Genomic DNA, 15687 nt, shown 5'->3' with positions numbered 1-15687 from the left:
AGGGTCCAGTCTGAATTCCAGGGGTTTTCTTTTTCTTATTATGACAGATTGCCTGTCCAGAAAGAGGTCAGGAAGTGCAGTTACCTGAGAAAGTGAGTGTGATCCTCTGTTTACAGGGAGAAGCTGACAGGCAGAGCTCCTGGGAGCTGCTATTATATCACATTATGGCTTTGGGCAGGAGGCTTTACCTCTGTCTTTCATCCAACCCACCTGCAACACTTCCATCCCCAAGTGTGGTGATACTTCATGGTTATTTATAAAATGCTCAGGGATGGCTGGGGATTTAACCACCCCAAAATTAAGCCACAATCATTGGCAGTGAACGTGCAGAGGAAGGGATCTGTGTCAGGGTAGGCAGTAAAGCAGCTCCTGTGGCCACTGCCTGGGCACAGAAGGTGTTAAATGCAGCAGCAGAGACCTTTCTCATTCATTAACAGCCCCTCTGTGTGATGAAAGCAAAGGCAAACCCTGCCACCATTTTGCTGATATTCAGCATTTCATACACACAATAAATTCCATGTGAACATTGTTGCCATGCATCCATCCCAGAACTCAGCCCCTGGGGGGCTCAGTCATGCTGTTCTCTCTCCTGTGGCTGGGAATATCAATGCTCTGAAACAACCAGCTCCATGTCCCTGTGTCTCATCAGGGGGGGCATGGAGAGCACAAAGGGGAGGGCAGCAATGGGGCCCTCAGAATGAGGGCAGGAATGAGAGAGGGCAGGAATGAGTGAGGGCAGGAATGGAGCCCTCAGAGTGAGGGTAGGAATGGAGCCCTCAGAGTGAGGGCAGGAATGAGTGAGGGCAGGAATGGGGCCCTCAGAGTGAGGGTAGGAATGAGTGAGGGCAGGAATGGAGCCCTCAGAGTGAGGGCAGGAATGAGTGAGGGCAGGAATGGGGCCCTCAGAGTGAGGGCAGGAATGAGTGAGGGCAGCAATGGGGCCCTCAGAGTGAGGGCAGGAATGGGGCCCTCAGAGCGAGGGCAGGAATGAGTGAGGGAAGGAATGGAGCCCTCAGAGTGAGGGGAGGAATGAGTGAGGGCAGCAATGGGGCCCTCAGAGTGAGGGCAGGAATGAGTGAGGGCAGCAATGAGTGAAGGCAGGAATGGGGCCCTCAGAGTGAGGGTAGGAATGAGTGAGGGCAGGAATGAGTGAGGGCGGCAATGGGTCCCTCAGAGTGAGGGCAGCAATGGGGCCCTCAGAGCGAGGGCAGGAATGAGTGAGGGCAGGAATGGAGCCCTCAGAGTGAGGGCAGAAATCAGTGAGGGCAGGAATGGGGCCCTCACTCCCCACCTGGCTGGGGAGAAGGTTCCTGACCTCATCATCAGTGCAATAAACGCCGTGCAGGGGGCAGCCCTGGCACAGCCCTGAGCTACAGGCAGCCCCACGGAATGAGAGACAGCCCATGCAACTTTCATCAGGATTTCTGCCTTGGTTTTGATGAGGAGGAAGGAGGAGGCTGCGTGCCCAGGGCTGGCAGCACCAAGCCTGTTCTCACAGCACCCTCGTGTGCTCTCAGCTGAAAATGCTCTGTCTCACTGGGGGACTGCTGTGTCTTTCAGCAATGCTGGAACTTGTTGAAAAAACTAATTTAAATTAAATAGGACAGCCAGTACATATTAATTAAGTATCAATTGATTCTTAAAAGAGTACTTATTGAGGGTTCTCAAGTTGGGAAGGGATAAATCTGGTTGTCATGTAATTAATTCAGAATGACACAGGCAACAAATGCATATTACATGTTTTTTTCCTCTGAACATTAACTTGTAAAGAATGTTTACATATTCAATTAACATTTAACAAGATAACCTTATACCACATTAATTAGCTATCTGCTAATTAAAAATGTACCAAAATTAATATAGACATTAGACAAGTCAACTGTATAACTGCTTATGCATAAGGGGAAATCAACATGAAATATCTGGAAAAGCTCTTTGAGAGAAAATGTGTGAGAATGTCGACCTATTATGTCCCTTCCAATGACTCTGGAAACCAGAGTAAGGAGTGGTGGAGTTTATTTTGCCTTATGTACATATTTAATGGAGTCCTTTCTGGCCACACCTCATCCCAGTTCTTTTGGGTTCAGGTACTGTAGGTTTATGAAATTAGATTAGATGCTTCTCTTTGGTTTTAGAAGATCAAAGGCTGGGGATTTTCAGAGCTATGCAAAAGAGAAACAAACAAGAGTAAATAAGAAGCTAAATAATGGCTTGACCCCTTCAGAAGATCACTGCTGCACACATCTGCCCAGCCCTGTGAGCACAGAAATGGATCCTTCACCCAGGCTGCAATAAACCAAATGCTCAGTGAACAATAAAAGGAAAATGAGTGGTTGTCACCGTATTCTAAAGGACAGAAACAGTCCTTACCCATTAAAATAAGACATTGGATAATACTCCTGTTTGTGCCTATTGCAATGATTTTAGCATCTGACCATGTGTTTTGGCACCTGTGAAGAATTATAGGAGGTCATTCTCTGAGGCATTCTGCCTTGCCTTTACCAGTAATTGCAGCTAACTGGAAAATCAAGCCTGTTTCGATCCTAAAATGGGCTGTGGTACTCTGAAACAGTGTAAATTGGCCTGGTTTTAAATGAATTAACTCTGACAAGCAAAGCAGAGCTACAAAACAAAAAAAAAAAAAATCACCTCTCTTGCACATAACAGACCTCCTGCTTTCAAAGGCCCACATAGCAGCAGTGCAGCCTCCAGCCAGCACACAGATGGGAATAGTTGCCTGTGTGGATATTTCAGTGTGCCAGAAACCTTTGAAAAATGTCTTAAACTCATCAGTTTAACAGTCAGCTGCATGGGGTTTATTTCTGGGTGTGAATCTGCACACATGCATGTGTACTGACACACACATGATCTTTTGGCATGGCCACCCCTTTCCAAACTGTAGCACTGATTAAAGTGCTCTGAGATCCAACTGGTCTCTTTTTAATGCAATTGTGAAGCCATTTACATTTAAACATTCCCATATTCGATTTTCATCTGAGTTGAATCATAATATGGATATAATTTAATCCCTTTTGTAATAATTTTAAGACCTGTGTAGTTCAAAAGCTGATAAATTATAATAGAAGTGAAGAAGAGCAAATGTGAAGGAAAGGGAGAACTGGGATTTTATAAGGAAAGAATAACAATTAAACACAGGCATAACAGTGAAAGGGAGTGAGGAAAGATACCACAGAAAGTGAAAGCAACCAGGATGAGAACAGGACAGGAGGTGGAAGATGTGTGCAAAAATAATGGGAAAAGCTGAAAATAGAAAGTGATTCTGCAGAGTTTGAGTGATCAGCAGAAAGACAAGGAGGACATGGGAGGGAAAGACAGATGTCATGTTCTTGTAATGGAACTGCCTGTGCTAATACCCCTGTGGAGCCTCCCAGCACGCCCCTTGTAAATGAGATGTTTTCAGAAGCCTGAGAAGATTCAGGCAGAGCTGATAGCCTCTGTGGCCAGGAAAAAACCTCTGGGCAGAGGCTGTGGCCCCTCTTTGCTGCTTGCTGCTCCCCTGAATCTTACAGGAAGGTACAGTGCTCCTCAAAGCCTGTCCTGAGCTATAGACAAGGACCTAGGGAGAACTCAGCATTCCCAGCACACGTGCCCTGCTGAGGAAGCCCCTCAGCCACCTCCCTGCCATATTTTCAGCTGTGTTAATCAGCCAGTGACCAGCTCAGTTCCAGCTCAATGAAATCCAAGCAGCTGGGTTAAACAGCAGTGTCAGGCTAGAGAAATGCAAGCAGATGTTGGGAAGTTACAGAGCAGTGCTGAGCCCAGGGAGGGAACAAAGGCTGCTAGTCAGCAGCTCTGAAAAGGAAGAGATGAATGCTGGCACTTGGAAGGCCTTGATGCACAGAAGCATCATTCTCCAGAAGCAGCAGGGACCAGCAGGCTTAGCTGAGGCCAGAGCAGCACCAGTATTTCTGCAGGGCCAAGCATCACCTGCTGGTTTTACCTGAAGAGCTAAACAAACTGAAATGAGAAACAGAGCCCACATTAAACCAAGGTAGCACAGCAACTATGAGGAGAAAGCAAAGGCTCAGTGATTCCATACAACAACAGACAAGAGTGCTTTCATAAAAGTGAAGGCATGATTTGGGAAATCCCATCCTGGAGGCAGCTAGTGGAAAGGACATCCTTTTTAAGGTTCTGCTATGGTTTATGTGGCTCTCTGAGATGAATATTGCAGTGGGTAATGCTAGACCTCTAACCAGAAAACAGTTTTTCACTTCTTTAATTGAGGGAGAGGATAATATACAAAGTAGGCCTTGGCCTTTCCCTTGGTGGGCTGCTAAATCCCAATTATACAGTTGTAAGTATTGCATATATTATATCAGTGATATTGATATTATTATATTATAATATAATACTGTAATAATATATATACTGTAATAATATATATAATATATTATATATATATATACTGTAATAATATATATAATATATACTGTATTATATCAATACAGTTTGTGACTGTTACCTAGGACTGATACATAGGATGAGACTCTAGAGCTCAGAACTCCAAGAGCAAAATCATTTTTATTGAGAAGAAAGATGCAGATAAATAGCTTAATCTGACGTCTCTTCAGGCCTTAGAAGGTTTTGCCATCTTCTTGTAAGACCAGTTTTGTCCTTCACCAAACTCACTGCAAAATTCAGCTTTTAACTGGGTGGCAGCCTTCTCATGGACCTTTCAAGGTAGGCAACAGTTCAGTGGTCAGTAATGCAGGAATTAATCTAACAGATTTTGCCTTTCCAAAAGACTGCTGCAAACCCATGGGAATCAGTAAGTTCTCCTTTGTGGGCTTCAGCACCTATTTGGAAAACAGCAAGGAGGCAACAGGCATCTACACTGCTGAATTCTGCTCCTAGGTCTAGGAGAGAAATACTGGCTTACATGGGGAAAAAACTGTCATGGTTATTGCAGTGGGGAAGAATGTTAGCTTTTGGAGGGTTGCTAAATGTTTTGTTCCAGCTGAGCCTGGTCTGAGAATTGTGATTATCTCAAAAAAACTTCAGTGTTCTTTACAGCCTCTGAATTAAATTATTTCTATTTTCCTTGGGGTGTTCTTGTTCTGTGTATTTCAGTGTGAAACATGATCCTGGAACTTTTGGGTGTGTTATTATTCCAATAATTTCAGGCAGTGAACTGAGGTAACAGGATCATTTACTAGTCTTTTTTTTTGTCTTAACACATGCTGCTTATTTGAGTTTCTTGGTCTCTCTGGATGCCACTTCCCCCATATGAAGAACAGAAATAATGATACTACTTACAGATGAGTCATCAAGAATAGTTATGCTCATGTTTGTAAAATTCTTTACAGACACTGAGTGTCTTGGCTTATAAAACCCTTTCCTATTATTAGATGTTCAGCTATCCTTTTTTCCAGAAATATACATGAACATTTGAAAACAAAGAGGGCGAGCTGCTACTCATTTTTAAAACATAATGTATGTACATAATCTGATAGATTCCTCATTTCTCAGCTGATTTATCCACTTGCTTATACTCCTACCAATCCCAAAAATGGCTCAGTGAGGGCTTTTCAATTGTATCTTTACTCAGGGGGAAATTTTAAATGAGACTGTCCCTGAAAACAAGGGGGCACAAAGTAGAGTGGAAAGACAGACAAATAATTATATTTTTCAGTCCTGACTCACCAGCAATTGTTACCTATCAGGTGTTTTTAAACATGGAATAGCTGGGAGGAGCAGGCTGCTGGGGATTTTGGAAGTGTTATTACTGCTTTTATGCAAAACTGTGTAAACAGAAGCAATCTAAGATTTCAGGTTAAATTATGCATGTTCCAGTGTTTTCCCTCAGAACTTGCAGTAGGTGTGTGGTCTCTCACAGCTCACCACAGAGCAGGAGACTCCTGGTTGGAAGCATGATAGCTGTGGTCCCAGAGGAGGCAACAGTTCCTGCTATTTATTGTTACAGACTGCTGCATCACCACAGGGATTTGAGGACATTTAGCACAACACATGCACTCCATAACTGAGTGAAATGCCCTTTTGCAAATGCATCCTCCCCTCTCAGCTCTGCCTGCAGCGCTGAAACTCCCAGCATTTCCTCCTCTGACACCTGTTCCAGGGGAGCAGGCAATCCCAGGGACCTGTCATTTCCTTCTCCTGCTGCCATCTCACCTCCCAGGCTCCCAAGGGCCCTGTCACCCTTAATCACAGCTTTCTCTCTGATGGAAACCACAGGTGAAGAACCAGACAGGTTCCAGACTTGCCCACAGCAGAATTCTTTCACTTTATTCCCTGGGAAAAGGATGGGGGAAAGTGGAGTGAAAATGCAGATGTGCTGCAATAGACAGCTACACCAAAAGCAAGTGAGCATGAGTAACTCTCCTGCTGGATTTTCTTCCTCATTAATTCCTTTCTCCACGTGGAGCTCAGGTATGCTCACACTCCAGGCAAGAATCGTGGTGTCACAAGGGCTGGGCTGAATTAAATTCTTGACTTTGCAAAGACTGAGAAATGAATTTTCATTCAGGGACCTCCAAACATCCACATGCCAGTTCCATTCAGGCCAACAACAGCAAAATTCTGATTGACCTTTGTGAAGCTTGAATTTCCATTTATTAATCAGGTTTTCAGATGCTCACCCTACATTAAAACTTTTCTTCCATGTAGGTATCTCCATGGAAACAAAAAATCCAGAAGCCAGTGTTAGGACAGTGCTGGCCAGACTCTTCCATATACATCCAATACATTAAATATTTGGCAAATATGGCTGTGCTGATGGTGTTAAACCCTTCTGTGGAATGTAGGCATCAATAATAATTCATTACTTCTAAATTAAGATGTAATCTAATGTACAGATTTTGGGACAGTTACATGCCTCTTAGACGATAAAATAAGATTTTGTAGAGACAAGGGTCAGTGAGATAAAGAATTCCCTCAAATTTGGCAGAGTGGAGCTTGGACTGGCTAGAAGTTCCATTAATCATTTTTCAGGTTCACAGTTTTGGCATCACTCAAAACTCAAATGTTTTACTTTGATCAGATCCAGCATTCAGTGAAGGACTCTGCAGACACAGCAAACTTCACCCAATTGCTGCTCAAAACAAGATTCAGCCCAGGTCTGCTCAGGTTCAGACCTCAGCCCCACACAATGGTTTGTGCTGGGAGATGAATACTGCTTCCAGGGTCCAAACTTACAGCAGGAAAAGCTAATGCAGAGTGATGCCCTTCTCTGAGTGTCACTCTAAACCATTTTTTCACGCTGTTATATTAAAAAAAATAATAATAAAAAGGCACATTCTGGAGAATATTTTGCCTAATTTAATAAAAGCTATAAGAAAATGCTCCCACCCCAGGATTATGTGAGTTTGCTGAAATTACACCTTGCTTGTGAACAACTTGGTAAAGACTCCTGTTACCTTCAGTGGCCTTTCCATCTGCTAAGTGAGGCAGCATAAATAGATCAGTATTTGGAGGAAGGTTTAACTGTGCACCATCAATTTCATAGCACCTTTAAACCAATATTTACAATAGCTGGCATCAAGTGATTCACTACTTAAAAGGCTCCCAACCACACTATTGACAAACTCGCAATTTGCCTTCCATTTCCAGACTCTGGATGGGTATTTTTGGCACCCTTCCCTCCCCTTTTCTTTTTAAATATATATTGACACTTAACTTTTTCAGCACAGAATGTATATTGACGGAGCCATCAAGACAGCAAACACATTAAACATAAAACAACAAGAAAATAAATAATACAAAGCTCTAAATAATATAAAGCTGGACCTACAAGCATGCATGCTGAAGAGCTTTAGGTAACTGGGTGTGCAGAGAGAGACACTCAAGCTTCCATTTGGGCTTTTATAGCAAACAAAACAAAAATAAATCTTGCAATTATACAGACAACAATTTATGGTGTCAGGTAAAGACCAGACCTGGCTTCTCTGGCTCCAGCCACCCAGGAGGTTGTTAGCCACACAAAGAACTTGAAGATGCTCAGAGCTGCCTGCTGAAAACTTCACCAGCAAAGCCTCTGCAAAGATTCTTGTCCTGTAAAATGAGGTGTTCCTGGTTTAAATGCTAATTCTCAGCTCAGCCAATGGACAAGGCAAAGCACAGCTCTCCCCTTGCCCAGAGTGGACCTGCAGTCAGTCAGTCTCAGTAGCCAGAGGGCATCAGGAGCATCAGGACTTCATTATGCAGCATCTGGGGCTCCCCAAGGCCCCACTTTCTCTGCCAAGAGAGGAGAATCTGGCCCGTGGATTTTGTTTGATTTCTTTCATCTGTTATTTGTGGCAGAGGGAACAGCTGCAGGTCAGGAGCACCTGGGGCAGTGCAGGGCAGGGATCACCCTGATGGTGCTGGGAGGGGACAGCAGGACCCCTGACAGGACAGGACAGGAGCACCTGGGGCAGTGCAGAGCAGGGATCACCCCAATGGTGCTGGGAGGGGACAGCAGGACCCCTGACAGGACAGGACAGGAGCACCTGGGGCAGTGCAGAGCAGGGATCACCCTGATGGTGCTGAGAGGGGACAGCAGGACCCCTGACAGGACAGGACACCTCCCTGGGGAGCACAGGAGGAGCACACCACGGCAGAACAAATCATGCAGACAAATGTAAAGCTGTTTTTTCACAATGTCTGGAGAAGGATGGACATTTTCAACCCTCTGCCTTCATTTCTGGACTTTGATTTGCTTCTGTGTCTTTTCAATCCTTCACTCAGCTCGGCAATCTTGAGGCAACAGTTTTGATTGCCAAGCTGTGTGTGTTTTCTCCTCTACAGATCATCCCAGTCTCAGTAGGATGCAGTGTTACAGCCCAGCCATTTGCTTCAGGAAAAGGTTTCCTTCCCTCTGGCAGTATGATCTCCCCTCATGTTTGTGGATCTGGGCTTATGAAATAAACATTGGTTTCGTAACCTCAGAAAGAAAACTCCTTGTTCTTGTGCTGCATGAGGAATTCTGGCCTGATTTTAGGCCTCTCAGAGGAATAAGATTATGGCTGGAGGTTGCAGGGTATTTTCTTTTTGGAATTTTCTTCATTTCTGTGACTCAGGATCTGTCACCATCATATTTTCTGAAAAATCTCTTTGTCCAGCTCTTTGCTCCTGGGAAGCTAAGAAGCCTCAGAGAAAAATGAAAACAATAATTATCTGATTTGCTTCTGTTTTGCTGTTTGCTGCTTTGGAATGCGTTTGGACATTGTTTACCAACAGGTGATTATTTCATTAGTTTCTGCTGTGAGTTATTTTGACTCAATGGCCAACTGGGGCCAAGATGAGTTGGATTCTGAAGAGAGAGTCACGAGTTTTTCATTAGTATCTTTTAGCCTTCTGTCTGCATCCTTTCTGTATTCTTTAGTATAGTTTAGTATAGTATTCTTTAATATAATATAGGTCAAAAAATAATAAATTAGCCTTCTAAGAACCTGGAGTCAGATTCACCATTTCCTCCCTTTCTCGGGGGTCTCTGAAAATACAAGAAGGATCTACAGGTTGAGCATGCAGAGGCTCAGCTTCTTCATACAGCCAGAGAGGTGCAGGTATTTCTGTGTCAGGGTGGGAATTGCCAGGGCTCAGCATTACAAAGTTGGCATCTGAGTCCTACTGCCTTTAGTGGGGCCCTAGGGAAGGAGAGCAGAATGCTTTTCTCAGATTTTATCTCTTCTGCAGGCTGGAGATGCGGGAAAGCATCTGTGAAATAACTGTAATCACCACAAATCAGGACAGCAATATCAGGAAAAACACAGTGGCCTGGGAGTCATCATGCACCACACAAACCTGGCAGGAGCAGGGCTGCTCCACACTGGAATGTGTCCCTCAGCTGGGGACTGGAACTGGAGGTGGATGAGTAAACCTGGCTTGAGAATATACACACAGCATCTCATGTCACCTGCAGATGAGGTGTGGCTTCCTCCTCATGACCCCAGGTCCATGGACTGCCAGCCAGGTGATGAATTGCCCTGCCAGCAGCACCCAGCCAGGCTGCAGCAGGAGGATCTGGTCAGAGCAGCAGACACTGGGGGTTGGAAGCACAACAGGAAGACCCACGGGTGGGGAACTGTTGTTTATAGAGTGCTGAGTGCCACAGAAGGTCTGCACTTGATAAATAATTTTCAGACAATGTGGGAATTGCTGAAAACTTGGCAAAGAGTTGTGAAGAAGTGGAAATATGTCAGTACTTTTAGTGGCAGGTACAGGAAGGGGGTGCTCTGTGCTACACAGCTTTTGTGACCTGACATAGCTGATGGAGTGTTGTGTTTCTAGAAAAACACCTTTCAACCTCCTGGCTCTACAGTTATGCCAAACTTGCAAGGTCTTCATTTCTAAAATCACAACATAACACTCCAAAATCTCCCCTTTTCCTGAAAGGAATAAATGCTCCAAATCTGAGAAGAACATGATGTTGCTCTTGCAGTTAGATCTGAGCACCTCGTGCCTCTGGTCTCAGCCCCCACAGTATCACCATGGACAGGGCATGGTGTCATTGCTGCAGGACCTGGCCATCAGGAGGTTCAGTGCCCTGCCACATTTCCCATGGAGAGCTGGCATTCCCACAGGATCTGTGATCCCTGGCTAATGACCACTCTCATTTTATACCTTTAAGGAAAAAAGATGGATGGGGTTTTTCTGCACAGGCAAAGGACAAAGGGAAAGAGCAGCATGTACGGATGGCCTCTGGTCTGGGGGACAAAAACTCCCCCTTTTTCATCCCTTGGCTTGTAGCACATTTTCTCCCCTTGACTGAAAAGGCAAACAGACTCTCCCAGTCCTGCTCCCAGGCTTTTTGGGCTCTCTTGTGTGGAACAACAGTGACGTGCAGTGGCTGCTGGGGCAAAGCACAGCAGAGCAGGGCTGGGAGTGCTGTAATCCATCACTGGGGCTGCATCTCTGGAAAATGACATTCCCACAGAACAGCTACCAGGAAGCTGGGCTCCCCACGCCGTGCTAACAGCTCACAAATGAGTCTGGTGAAATGCCAAGTTATGATTATGTGTGTTGCAAACCCCATTTCGAGCACTAATTTATACTGTGTGCTTCTCTCTCATGTAACAGTGCTATTTAGAGGGTAATCACGTTTTAACCTAATTTCCAAATTAGCAGAAAATATTTGTATTGACTTGCAGTATATGTATGGGTTGCAGCTGACAGTGCAGGCTGAATTCTCAACATAGAATGAAACAAAATCTGATGAAAAATATTCAATCTCTAAATGAGCCATGGTGGGGGTTAGTAGAGTCAGTTATTCAGCTCGAGGCAGTTGAGTAGGAACACTGCCATTAGAGAGGGTGAGGCACAGGAATGGATGCTGTTAGTCCTGTGTCAAAAAGATAGTAGCTAAGTAAGATTTTGGGGTAGCACTTGTCATTTTGGAGAGACATGCTGCTTTCTAAAAGTCTTTAGTGTTTTAATGCTTGTCATGTCACCTAGATTCCAAAGGAATCTGCAGTTACAGGGGGATTTACTGTGTGAGAGGTTTGCTCTCTGTGGGGTTATTTTCTGGACTCCTTGGGGCACTGCTCCCCCAGGCAAACCCAAGAGGATGGGGTTAATCACAGGGCTTTGAAAAGACTGAGGCTTTCCTGTATCCAATTCAATTCTCTTTCCAAATGGGTGAGTAAATGGTTCATCAGGCTTTGGAGATAAAATGGCAGAGGCAGCTTTGGAGGGAGTGGGTGTGGGAGTTACTAGTCCAATAAAGAATGTAGAATTGCTCAGGGAAGGATTGATGAGCTCTGGATGGTGTGTAGGAAGAGGCCCTTGAAGTTAGAGAGAGCAGCTTGAGTTATAGGACAAATAGCCCAGTTGTTATGGTGACAGAGGGTCCCCATGCGCTGCCAAGGAGGAGGGAAAGGACTTTCTGGTGAACAGGAAAGCAGGAAAGTGAGCCCCAGAGATTCTGAAGGACAGCTCTGTGTCCAGGAGAGGCTTGGAAGCAGGAGAGTGGTTTTCCTACTGGATGGGAAGAGGACTTTTTTCTCATTTATATTGCTGATTTTCCTGCCTACCCACACAGAGACCCCTGAGGGGGAATAACAAATCCTGTTTTCAAGGAAGCCAGCCCAGCAGAGCTCCCTGCACAGGCTTACAGTCCTGTGTCTCTGCACACTACTGTGACAAGCAAGAGGTCACTAAAGCAGGGCCCTAAAGACTCAGCACTGTCCCCTTTTTGTTATCCCATCCAGCAAAGGAGGATTAGTGACAGCACCTTCCACTGGCAGGTTCATGGTGGCAGGCACAGCAGTCAGGCAGGGCAGCTCTCCTAGGATGGGATCCAGTGGTGGAGTTCCCTTTCCAGCTGTGTGCAGCTGTTCCTGCAGGGAATGCCCAGGACAGGCAGGGACAGCAGCACCAAACCCTCCCTGCCACGAGCCCTGAGTGCCTCAGAGTGACCCCAGGGGCTCTGGGGGATGCAGTGGCCAGGGGCTGGATGGCTGCAGGAAAGAGCTGCCACTGCTCAGCACAATGGAACTGACTGCTGCCAGTGCTGTCACTTGGGTGTTTGCATGCATTCTGGGAGGAGCTCAAAGAATAGCTGAGTTTGAATCAAAAAGACAAGTTTGGGAATGTGATTTCCATTGGCTAAGAAAGCACCCATTTCTTTCTTCTTTTGTTTTCATTAAATATTGCATTAGTCTTGAGTTCTGAAAAATAAATGTTTACAATTTTTCACTGCACACTGTCTTATCTGTCTGATCACTGAAGGAAACAGACCTGGGATTCTCAGTGACTTATGTAGAACTTCTCCATTTTGTCAGAACTGCCTTGGAACTAATAAAGGTCTTGTCATCCATGAATTTTGCCACAGATAAGAAGGAGATACAGCTGCCAACTGCCATGCCTGGAAGGTACTGCTTGTAAAAAGTAGAAAGACAGACAACTCAAAAGACTTTTTATCCACTCAAAAGACTTTTTATTGCAAGTCCTAAAAACTTTGTTCCATCTACGGATGTTGCTTGACAGTTATAAAATTCTTTTTTATGGTGGGTGTTTTTGTTTGGCTTTTTGGTGGGATTTTTTTGCATAATTAAATGTTTCACTGTATGATACTACTCAAGTGGGAACTGTGGCAATAAAAGGTTTATGATGCCAAAGGATTTTCACAGCGCTGATGCAGTCAGTTCCAAAAGGCTGTGAAAATAGAGACTCCTCCACAGTGCAATTTAGTTCAGCCTCTCTGTATGCTACAAGCATTACAGAGAACATTAGTTTATAAATATTTGAGAAGGCCAGGTTGGATGGAGAAATATGTTGGCCCCACCAGCAGCCAGATGTGTTCTCCAGAAGCACAAGCCATTAGCAAATGCTCTTCAGTTCTTGGCACAGAGATTCCTGTCCACACCTAGGGAGCATTACACTGAGAGGATCCCAGCCTTCCATGACAAGTGTTTGCTTTGTCCTTGGCAAAAATGAAAATGGTAACATTATGAGCCAAAAGCTCTTCAGGGAGCTGCCTCCCATCCCTTCAACCCCAACCAAGGTGTCTTTCAGCTGTCTTTGAAATGAGGCAAACAAGCAGATTACCATCAAAGTGCTACTTTTTAATACTTCACTGCTCATCAGCTCTGGTCTGCTCCAAATGAAATATTAAACCAAATAGCTTAAACCATTGTGTGAACAGGACCAGGCTGAGAGATGCTGTACTGAATAAATGCATTTCAACATCCAAGAGTGATGGCAGGTGGCTTGGGAGCATAAATACATTCGATTGTGACAGCCTGGCTGATAAGCAGTAACTCATTAACTGATGGAAACCTGCCCTCCATATCCCTTTCCCTCTGGCAGTTTTACAAGTGCTAACTTCAATGCCTGGTCCTCAATGTTGGTGGAACCAGAAGGGTTCCTGTAAGATCACAAGGATGGCTTTCCTTTGCCAGTAGGCTGAGAAACTTGGTCACACAGAACAAGAGATTCCAGTCTGTCAGTGCCACTGCAGTTACAGTGGGGAATGGCACTGCTCCCCTGCTCCTCTCCCTCTAATCCTGCAGATCCAAACCAGCTGCTGTTCATCTGCCTGGGACCACAGTCCAGGGATGAAGGAATTATCCTCAAATACTGCTCATCCAACAAGTAAGTCTAGCAAGTCAAGGCTGCACTACAGCTAAGAATATTTTTTTTCAGGAGATGCTGCATTGGTCATAGGGCTTGGGAGAATTACAGCTATGTCTGAAGAGTGCAGAGATTTATTCATAGCTCTGGAGTGGATAATGCTGCCACAGTTACTGGGAAAGGAAGACTGAATCTCATAAATGTGAGAGGCTAGATTTGGTCTCTCCTGCTTTGACAGTTGTTGCATAGTTTCAAAATTCAGTAATGTTGGGGTGTTGCTCAGCTCATACTGAGAGCACAACTTCCTGTCTTTCTTCCAAAAAAATTATGGAAAGAGGGTAAAAATTAATGAAATGTAGCACATTGTTTCCTCCAGAACTTCTCTTAGATTGTCTGGACCAATCCTGAAGTCAGGTTCAATTGTTAAATTCAACAATCAGTCATATCATGGAAATAAGCCATGGTATAAAGCTATTTTTTTTTTATTATTGTTTGCATCCTTAGATATTCAGTTTGATTAGCTCCAGCTATTAATTTCAACATTTATGCCACAAATGTATTAAAAAACTGTGCTGGTTGATCTAAATCAAAACATACCCATCACTGGAATGGCTATATCTCCTAAGAACAGCAGCATAAAAACCTTTAGGAACATTTTGTGATTATTTTGTTTTAAAAAGATGATGGCTATCAGCACATTTTCCAACACCTGACATTTTTAACTCCAGATGGCAAGGAGCAACTTTAATCCAGGAGCAAAGCTGTAATGAGCATGACAGCCTCCCCTGTTCTTCCAACCATACAAAAATTAGTACAGAATTACAGAATAGGTTGGAGAAGACTTTTAAGATCTTGAAGCCCCACAGCCTTTCACAAACCCATGGGCTTGTCTGGCTGTCCTGCAAGTGCTGCAGGCACAGCAATGAACAGATTCTTCCCAAAGAGAGCTGAGTTCTCAGAGCAGCCATGAGATGTCAGCACAGACCACTGCTTCTGTGCAAACCTCCCCAAAAAGAAAAGGTTTTTTCTTTTTTCGTGGAGTCTCTCAAATGAGAGCATCCATGGTGATTTGTGCCAGTACCAAGTGGGATTGACCCCTCAGGATAAACTGTGAGCATCCAAAATTGGGTATGACAGGGACAGGGCTGCTGCAAACACTGGCAAAAAGGGAGGGCAAAGTTTGAGGGCTTCATTAGGCTTAGAGCTGATGTGCAAAGCAGAGGAAGCTACTGCAGTAAAACAGCACTACAATGCTTAATAACAGGAAAAAGATGCAATTTTTGCAATTCAACTAGAACAACAATCCAGTAATTAAAGACCCATGACCTAAACCAAGGATAGCTCAAACTCTGGGCAGAGCCTGGCCTTCCCAGTAGTTTTAGCTGGCATTTAAGAACACCCAGCCAAATTCCTGTGTGCTCATAGTTTCTTGGCTAACAGCAGTGCCCACTTAGAAGCACCAGGGAATCTCTCTTGAGCACACTTATATCAAATTTGGGGGGAGTTTGACTCTCTAACACAAAACCAGAGCATTTATTCTAATATTTTTCGTCCTGAGATGGGACACTTAAGTCTGTTAATATGGGACTGACAGGAGGCATGGGGACATGGGGGTTTTTTATTGATATATCTTGGCTAACTAGGCACTGCTTCACT

Source organism: Agelaius phoeniceus, chromosome 16, assembly GCF_051311805.1.
Source record: "Agelaius phoeniceus isolate bAgePho1 chromosome 16, bAgePho1.hap1, whole genome shotgun sequence".
Classification (NCBI taxonomy): Eukaryota; Metazoa; Chordata; class Aves; order Passeriformes; family Icteridae; genus Agelaius; species Agelaius phoeniceus.
The sequence above is the reverse complement of the archived record's forward strand: the minus strand, read 5'-3'. Positions refer to the sequence as shown.